Genomic DNA, 8,140 nt, shown 5'->3' with positions numbered 1-8,140 from the left:
CTATGACGTTGGATGAGGATAATGGTTAAAACACTGCCTCACTCGTCTTTGAGAGGAAGCACAGGATTACTTCAGTGCAGGTGGATTCTTGATATACAACATGAAAAATAGATGAATCAGAATTAGGAGTAGAAGAAGCTTAAATCTCACTTAGACCCTCTCCAGCCAATCAGTGACATCATAGTTGATGGTTGACTTCAATGCCCAGTTCGTCTCCTGCCCACACATACCCGATTTCTGTTGAAATCTAAACTTATATTAATTGTGTATATTGAATATATGGGGTAACTGAGCACCCACAACCCTCTGATCCACTGGATCCCAAATATTCCTTAAAATTGATGGTTTCCTAAACCTATTGCCTTGTGCCCTAGAAGCGTAAGGACAAAAATTCCATTTAAACAGCACCAGATGCAAGTTCAGTGCCAGATACCTTTTTTGTCTGACATGGACATGGAGATCACTTCCACCATGGTGTGGCTCCACCTTCAGCCCCTCCCACCTCACACCACTGTTGCAGTATTTTCCCCTCACCCATTGGATCAAGTGGCCCCTCAAATTACTTCCCAGGGGCTATGGTCATAACATGAGGACTTCCCAATGAACCCAAATTATAACAACTGAGTTTAAATAATCAACACACAGGTTATAGGGAAGTGCAAGTCTCTGATTATCAGAGAAGTTACCTGTTGATCATCATAACATCACGGCTCCATAATCAGAGAAAAAGAATAATTCCAGATTTTCAACTTTAATTGTCTTCCTTTTCATTTTTATAGATTAAAATATCCTTCAATCACTAGAGTGCTAGTGACTTAATTTTTCCTGTCATTGGGTTCCTCCAGCTCCTTTGGTGACCGAGAGTTGAACAGAGATGAAAAGTTGTCACTTTACTTCAGCGTTACAGTAGATGTTACCATTTGAAAGCCCTACCTCAGGATTTCCAAGTAAAGTTCAGAGTTAATCACCTGAGCAGATGATCCTCGCTGTCATGAAGGGAAAAGTGGCAGATGGATTTGCACAGAAAAATCCCACCAGCAACCAGCAATTGGTTGAATTATTTGAACATTGTGCTCTATTATGTTGGATATGGTGCTAACTGTATGAACTATGACACTCCCTTCACTGAGTGGAGGCTTCAACACATGTGGACACTTGCAATACAACATGAAATGTAGGGAAGGAGTGTGAGCAACAGGGGAAGTCTACTCCTCCCCTAGATCATGTTCTGCCAGTTATTGAGATCATCATTGACCATCCAGCTCAATGCCAGTTTTCCTCAGACATCCCCATATCCACCAGTACTGCAGAGATCTAAAATCCTCTGGTATCAGCATTGAATCCATTAACAACTGGACTTCCACGACCCTCCCAAGGAGAAACTGTGATGCAGCAACACCCTAACAGTGGCTACTTATTTTTGTCTCTGCAGGTACACGTTGCAAAGATAAATGTATTAGGACGTGGCAAGGTCAGTAACTTACTTTTTAACATCACATGAAACGTTTAACTCTTTGAATCCTTTTATTTCCATTCCCCTTTTAAACAAATTAATGACAAATAGCTAAACATAGATTCAGGAAAACTTGCAATTATTACCCTCTTTTCCTAGCTACAGATCTTTACCAAAGTAAATCAGAATTAAATATTTTGGAATTGATTGCTGTCTGGGGGAAAATGACATCCAGATTTGTCCAGTAAGTTTCCTCCTCAGACATTGTGGGTATGGAACAGAACACTGTGTGAGGCCAGTGGTGCTCTGGTTGGCAGGGGGGATCCTACCATCTGCTCACCAACTGTGACCATGTGTGTGAGGTGACTGAATCTTTCCCACAATGCACCATGTCCTCAGTACTTCACTCCACCACAGATCTCCTAAGCGATCTCCTCCCACTGTCACTTCACCGTGACCAAAGATGGCTGCCACACTCAGCCAACACTGGGCCTCTCTCCTTCTCCTCAACTCCTTAACCAGGGTGTCCGGATCCACACCAAAAACCACAATGCTGCAGATGCTACACATCTGAAATTAATAATGAAATGCTGGCCATGCGATGAAAGCAAGGCAGTGGATGTTGTCTCCATGGACTTCAGTAAGGCTTGTCACAAGGTCTGACATGGGAGGTTGGTCAAGAATGTTCAGTCCCTCGGCATTCAAGGTGAGGTAGTAAACTGGATTAGATATTGGCTTTGAGGAAGAGAGTGATAGTAAATGTATGCCTCACTGATTAGAGGCCTGTGACTGGAGGTGTACTGCAGAGATTGGTGCTGGGCCCAAAAGGCATGTTTCTGTGCTGTACTTTTCTGTGGTTCTATGACTCTCTAATGATCAGCAGGAGAGAGGCATTTGCTGAAGTTGTATAAGGTGTTGTCAAACTGTTATTCTGCATAGTCCCACCAAATCATACCGGGAACATAGCCCTCCATACCCCACCTTTCTATATACCGTACTTCTCCAACCTTCTCTTAAATGTTGTAAATGAACTCACATCCATTCCTTCTGCTGGCAGCTTGTTCTATACTTGCATCACACTGAGTGAAGAAATTCTCGCTCAGATTCTCCTTAAATATTTCGCCTTTCACTCTTAATCTAAGACCTCTAGTTCTAGTCTCACTCAGTGGGAAAAGCCTACTGTACTTGCATTTACCATCTCTATATCTCTCATAATTTTATATACCTTTATCAAATCTCCCATCACTCTCCTATGATCGGGGAATAAAGTCCTATTCACCCTTTCCCTATAACTCATGCCCTCAAATCCCAGCAACATCCTTGTAAATTTTCTCTGTACTCTTTCAATGGTATTTACATCTTTCCTGTAGGTAAACAACCAAAACTGCACACAATACTCCAAATTACCCTCACTAATGTCTTATACAATTTCAACATAACATCTCAACCCCTGTATTTGAGAGACTACTAGACAGGTATATGGAGGAATTTAAGGTGGGGGGTTATATGGGAGGCAGGATTTAAGGGTCGGCACAACATTGTGGGCTGAAGGGCCTGTACTGTGCTGTGCTGTTCTATGTTCTATGTATTCAGTACTTCAATTTGAAGGTCAATCTGTCAAAAGCTCTCTTTATGACCCTATCTACCTGCAATGGCACTTTCAAGGAATTATGGATCTGTATATCCAGATCCCCCCGTTTCACCACACTCCTCAGTGCCCTACCAACTGTAAGTCCTGCCCTGGTCTGTCCTCCCAAACCTCACACTTGTCTGCATTAAATTGCATCTGCCATTTTTTAGCCTATTATTCCAGCTGGTTCAAATTCCACTGCAAGCTTTGATAGATTTCCTTGCTGACCACTACAGCCCTGATCTTGGTGTCATCTACAAATTTGCAAATCCCATTTACCGCATTTTCAACAAAATCATTAATATGGATGTCAAACAACAACGGACCCAGAACACTCCCTGCAGCACACCACAAGTCACAGGCTTCCAGTCAGAGGCGCAAACATTTACTGTACTACCACTCTCTGGCTTTTCCCATGAAGCCAATGACAAATCCAATTTACTACCTCATCCTGAGTGCCAAGCAGGTGAACCTTCTGGACCAGCCTCCCATGCGGGACATTGTCAAAGTCCTTGCTGAAATCTGTAGACAACATCCACTATCTTTCCTTCATCAACTTTCCTGGTAACTTCCTCTAAGTCTGTAAGATTGACTTGACACGATCTACCTCATACAAAGCCGTGTTGACTATCCCTAATCTGGGCAAGTGCATCTACTAAATACTGACTTGAAGAGGCTGAGTAAGTATGCAATCAATTATTTTGTGTTTAATAACTGCAATAAATTTAGACCAATTTGTAGAGATCTGTTTTTACTTTGACACAAAAGAGTCTTTTCTGTTGACCAGTGTCAAAAAAGCCAAATTGAATCCATTGTAATTCAATGTTGTAAAACAAAACGGGAAAACTTCCAAGAGGGGCGAATACTTTTTATAGACATTTACATATACAGTATATATATCTGTATGTATACTGTATATATGCATATATATTACATATATATATTTCTACTGTAATTTACAGTTTTTATTGCTATATATTGCAATGTACTGCTGCCACACAACAACACATTTCTAAACATATGCCAGTGATATTAAATCTGATTCTGATTCCATTTCTGAGATTGAAAACCTGTCTGAATGGTACCATGACAACAGCCTCCTACTCAACATTTTCAAGACAAAGGAGCTGGTTATTAACTTGAGGAGGAAACCAGGGGTCCATAAGCCTGCCCTCCCTGGAGGATCAAAGGTGGAGAGGGTCAGCAACTTTAAACTCCTCAGTGTTATCATTCTGGAGAACCTGACCTGGGCCCTGCAATTATAAAGAAAGCAGGGTAGCTCCTCTACCTCCTTAGGACTCTGTGAAAATCCAGCTTGTGTCGTGGAGAGTCTATCGACTGGCTGCATCACAGCCTGGTATGGAAACACCAATGCCCTTGAAGGGAAAATCCTTCAAAAATTAGTGGATACAGCCCAGTCTATCACAGGTAAAGCCTGCCTTTGAGCACATCTACATGAAGCATTGTTGCAGGAAAGCAACATCAGTGACCTTGAACACCCAAGACATGCTCTCTCCCCGCTGTTGCCATCAGGAAGAAGGTACAGGAGCCTCAGGACTCCACCACCAGGTTCAGAAACAGTTAGTGCCTCTCAACCATCAGGTTCTTAAACCAAAGGGGATAACTTCGCTCAACTTCACTTGCCCCATCATTGAAATGTTCCCAAAACCTATGGACTCACTTTCAAGGAATCTTCATCTCATGCTCTCGATATTTATTGCTTATTTATTTATTATTATTTCTTTTTCTTCTTGTATTTGCACAGTTTGTGGTCTTTTTCACGCTAGTTGAACACCCAAGTTGGTGCAGCCTTTAATTGATTCTGTTATGGCTGTTATTCTATTATGGATTTATTGAATACGCCCACAAGAAAATGTATCTCAGGTTGTATATGGTGGCATATATGTACTTTAATAATATATTTACTTTGAACTTTGAACATCATCTTTCTCTACAGCCACTGCACTATTTATTCACCCTGGCACTTTAGTTCCCGTCCCCCTGCAACATTATCTTAAACTCCCTGGAGCAGCACTAACAAACCTCTTTTCTCCACAATAGCATGCAATTAAAGAACTTCACATATCTCAGTGAGATCAACTCTCAAAGTGTCTAATTTCTGGAGAATATTAATCTTGTGCACTCAGGGTCTCTGCATAAGAGGACTTCCCTTTCCAGAAATCTTAAGACCATAAGACATAGGAGCAGAATTAGGCAATTCTGTCCATTGAACCTACTCTGCCATCGATGATTTCTTATCCCTCTCAACCCCATTCTTCTGCCTTCTCACATAACCTTTGACATCCTTACTAATCAAGAACCTATTAACCTCCACTTTAAATATACCCAATGAATTGGCTTCCACCATTGCAATGAATTCCACTTGCTAAAGAGATTACTCCTTATCCCTGTTCTAAAGGAAACATCCCTGTATTATTCTGAAGATGTGCCCTCTGGTCCTGAACAGTCCCACCTATAGGAAACATCTTCTCTATGACCACTCTATCTAGACTTCTCAATATTCAATAGGTTTCAATGAGATCCCCACCCGCCCCCGCATCTCCATCATTCTTCTAAACTCTCGTGAGTAGAGACCTAAAGCCATCAAATGCTTCTCATGCATTAAAACTTTCATTCTCGGGATTATTCTTGTGAAGCTTCTCTGGCCCCTGTACAATGTCAGCACATCCTGTCTTTGATGAGGGACCCAATACTGCAGTGTAACCAATGCCTTACAAAGGCTCAGCATTACATCCTTGCTTTTATAGTCTAGCCCTCTCGAAATGAATATTAACATTGCATTTGCCGCCTTTACTGCTGACTCAACCTGCAAGTTAATCTTTAGGGAATCCTGCACTAGGACTCCCAAGTTCCTTTGCACCTTGGATTTCTGAATTTGCTTCCATTTAGAAAAGAGTTTACACATTTATTCCTTCTACCAAAGTGAACAACCATACACTTCCTTACACTGAATTCCATCTGCCACTTTGCCAGTTCTCCTAATCCATCCAAATCCTTCTGAAGACCCTCTGCTTCCTTAACATTTCCTGTCAATCTACCTATTTTCATCCACGAGCTTGGCCACAAAGACATTAATTATGTAACTCAGATCATAAACATATAAAATGAGAAAAAGTTGTCCCAACACTGACCTCTGTATAATATCAATAGTTACTGACAGCCAATCAGAACAGGCCCCCTTTATTCCCACTTTTTACCTCCTGCCAGTCAGCCAAACTTGTATCCATGTTTGTATCATCTTCTTGAATGAAATTAATGGCTGCATCATTTCTTTGCCTACACAGATGCTGCTCAACCCAGTGAGTTCCTTCCAGCATCTTCAGTCTCGTCTGTTTACCAAAGCAGACTCTGGCCATACACTGGAGTGAGCTGATTTAATCATCTATAATCGACTATTGCTCTCCATTCTCCATCCTGTTACTTTACCAGCCAGCCCAGTGAAATATGTTCTTGAGGCAATGCTACCCTGTTTGGTGGTTTGACCATAAGAAATGTTCTGGGTTTATTGGGATTGTAAAAGGCTGATGAATAGTTTCACTGCAGCAAAGGTCTGAGAATTGAGGGATGAATGCAAACTCAGTACAACCATGTGGCTGGTTCTCTGTGGATTTGTACACTTTGTGGGCAGGTCATACTGCAGGGGCTCATTGAACGATACAGATGATTTGAGCAACCACTGTATGTAGTAAGGCTATTTTTCACTACAACTGTCCGACACTTTACATAGGTTTGTTTTTTTTAGTTAAATTAATTCTCACTGCATTTTCTGCACACAGCTGCAGCTGTACCCTTTGTGGTGCTCCCCGTGTAGTTTCACTGTCCACGGTGCCATGATCTGCACTGCACTCCACTCTGCACTCATCTCCATCAGTCTCTAATGTTGGGTACTGAATTGAGAATGTTTGCTGCTGTTTTACCCACCTCTCCCTACCCTTCAAATGACCACTGATTTATCATTTAGTCAACGTCCTGGAATATACGATCCGGGAATTTCAATCTCCCTCATCCTCCACGGGGATTCTGAAATCTTAAACCTGAGTGTGATCAATCAGAGGCACTGCCTGTGCAGTATGGCATCCGGAGACACAAGGAGCAGAAATTCCCATATCTTCAGGAATAGTTCCCAGTTACCCGGCCATGATCTAAGAAATATTTCACTCTCCTTTCTCTTTCATAAAGATGCTGATCTTTCATTTGTATCCTTAACTGAACAACTCTTTCCTTGTCATGGTTGTGTTCAAGTCTGGGTTAGTGATTAAATACTTGGTAATTTCTTCTTAATTTTGCACTGTAATTTGAGTGAATCACTTACTTGATCTTAAGTAATTGATTCTTGCTCTTTTGTCCAACAAATTCCAATTCCTTGCAGTTGGCACAGATTGCACTCTATGTAAACCTGTCCCCAATGCCAAGTACAAAACATTGATTTCCTCTATTGAAACTGATGACCTGTTTAATCACTGGCTAACAAAGGAGAAAAGTGTGGGTAGGAAAAGCAACAGGAACACAAATTATTTCTGAAATACTTACAACAAATTTTTCTACCATTTCATTTCAGGTATACTAAATGTGACCAATCAACGAACAAATTCGAAAAAGAAATGTTCCAAGAAGTATGTTTTAATTGAACTATCTTTTCTACCGATGTTAGATATGAAGTATAAAGATTTGCAGCTGAAGAATTGTGATCAGGAGAGAAGAATTTCAGAATTGTGTTCTCATCATGTGTGATGTATTTTGTACCTTGTTTACAACAGTCTGAAGTGTAGATTACTCATCACCCAAATGACCAATACACTGGGGATGAGACTGTTGATGATACATTACAAGAAGGATCCTTGGTTCAGCCTGGGTTGGCAGATACTCCAGTGCTCTGGGTGGTGGTGGATAAGTTCATTCATCAGCTTCCTCATAGCCGGTCACTGAACCTTAATACAAATTGCACATACGAGAGAATCCAGCACAATTAGCCTCACCTTCAAACAACCTCTTGACCCTGGCCTCAGTTTACACAGCATGGCAGAATATTGGGGTAG

General features: G+C 41.3%; 1 long non-coding RNA gene across 1 annotated transcript in view; it reads left to right on the top strand.

Moving 5' to 3' along the window:
- Nucleotides 1–1,429: 1,429 nt before the first annotated feature.
- Nucleotides 1,430–8,140, top strand: part of LOC134356453 (uncharacterized) — an 18,800-nt gene continuing 12,089 nt past the window's right edge. Inside the window, exons 1-2 of the long non-coding RNA XR_010020355.1 lie at nucleotides 1,430–1,471; nucleotides 7,663–7,717. This is a non-coding gene — a long non-coding RNA (uncharacterized LOC134356453). The remainder of the gene's footprint in view (nucleotides 1,472–7,662; nucleotides 7,718–8,140) is intronic.

Source organism: Mobula hypostoma, chromosome 14 (assembly GCF_963921235.1).
Source record: "Mobula hypostoma chromosome 14, sMobHyp1.1, whole genome shotgun sequence".
NCBI classification, from domain to species: domain Eukaryota; kingdom Metazoa; phylum Chordata; class Chondrichthyes; order Myliobatiformes; family Myliobatidae; genus Mobula; species Mobula hypostoma.
This window is presented reverse-complemented; position numbering and strand designations above follow the sequence as displayed.